The 1,899-nt window shown below is 36.1% G+C and overlaps 1 pseudogene; it reads left to right on the forward strand.

The window, feature by feature from the left end:
• Positions 1–962: 962 nt before the first annotated feature.
• Positions 963–1,459, forward strand: LOC128772761 (60S ribosomal protein L12-like; annotated as a pseudogene).
• Positions 1,460–1,899: the final 440 nt, after the last annotated feature.

Below are 1,899 nucleotides of genomic sequence, written 5' to 3' on the forward strand. Positions count from 1 at the left end.
AGAAATATGTGGGCACAGATTAAACTCAATGAAAAAGGTATTAGGTATATTCAGTGGAACTCAATGGAAAAGATATCAAGGTATTGGAACTTTGTTGACAAGCTTTGACTTTATATTTTTATATCTGCCACCTCATGTCAGCCTATTCAACCCTGACACTCACTCTGTTACCAATCTATGAACGTCTTCTTATGACCTTCACCCTAGCTAATTCCTCTACTTAGAATGTTATTCTCCTAGACTTTCATGTGACTTGGCTCCATTCTATCTTTAAATAACTTTTATTTTCTTAAAGAAAATAAAAGAAAAGGAAAGAAAGAAAGAGAGAAAGAAAGAAAGAAAGAGTGAATCTTAAATACTAACTGCATAACTCACATAACTCTTCTCTAACCAAAATATCTGTAAGGAACCCCTTTTCCTCTTTATAATTAACCTTGGTTTAGTTTCAAGACAGTACTATCACTACTGACACTTCCAAAGATGTTTATTATACATCTCTCTTCCCTGTAATGTAAGCTCTATAATAGGAACATTATCTGTCTCTTCACTTTTTAGTTGCAATTGCCTAGAACAGTGTACCACTAATCTCCCCTCCCTAATATTAAGGTGTCAACCCATGAAGCAGAACCATATCACTCTTGAATTACAGCTCATCTGAATATAAGCTTTGCTTAATCACCGCACCATTGTATTTTGTATATGTCTGTAGACTTACTGGTTAATATAGAAATAAATTAACTGAAATCTTGATATTCCTCTGACCAAATATGTCTGCAGAAACATGCTGGTGAATAATATGATTATGGTGAAGTTGCAAATGTATGCTATTAGCCTAATTATTGCAGAGAAACATCAAAAATATATGGTAGCTGCTCTTTTCGGCTTTTGGCTCAAAAGAGGTGAAGGTGCAACTGTTTTCAGTCATCCCCAAACCAGTTCATCTGAAACTATCTGCCTCCACCATGCTGCCTATGTTCAACCTCAACGAGATCAAAGTTTATAACTTAGGTGCAACAGTTGGGTAATGAGTGCCACATCTGCCCTGGCCCCAAAGATTGGTCCCATGGGTCTGTATCCAAAAAAGTTTGGTGATGACATCACCAAGGCAACCAGTGATTAGAAGGGTCTGGGTACTACAGTGAAACTGACCATTCAGAACAGACATGCCCAGATTGAAGTGGTACCTTCTGCTTCTGCCCTGATTATCAAACCCCTCCAGGAACCACCAAGAGATAGATAGAAGCAGAAAAACATTAAGAATGGTGTAAATATCACTTTTGATGAGATTTTCAATATTGCCTGATAGATATGGCACTGATATTTAGCCAGAGAACTCTCTGGAACTATTAAAGGGATTCAAGGGACTACCCAATCTATGGGCTGCAATGTTGATGGCCACCACCCTCATGACATGATAGATGACATCAATAGTGTTACAATGAAATGCCCAGCTAGTTGATAACTACAAAGGAAAATATTTCAATAAAGGATCATTTGACAACCAATATATATATGATAGTCATATATAGCCACTATCATTGTTGGTGAGAAGGCATAGAAACTGGATCTCTCATACATTGCTGGTGGAGATATAAAATGTTACAGTATTTCTGGAAAATAGTATGGTAGTTTCTTTCAAAGAGTAAACATGCACTTACCATGCAACTCAGAAACTTAATCCATGAGCATTTATCCCAGATAAATGAAAATTTATGTCCATAAAAAATCCTGTCCATGAATGTTCATAGTAACTTTGTAGTAGCTCAAAACTGGAAACAACCAAAATGTCCTTCATAAATAAACATTTTATCAACATTAAAAAGGAATGAACTATTGAGACATGCAACAGTCTTGGATGGATATAATAGCATTATAGTGAGTGAAAAAAATGCCAGTCTC

Source organism: Panthera pardus, unplaced genomic scaffold (genome assembly GCF_024362965.1).
Source record: "Panthera pardus isolate Hobbes unplaced genomic scaffold, ASM2436296v1 HiC_scaffold_24, whole genome shotgun sequence".
In the NCBI taxonomy this organism is placed as follows: Eukaryota; Metazoa; Chordata; class Mammalia; order Carnivora; family Felidae; genus Panthera; species Panthera pardus.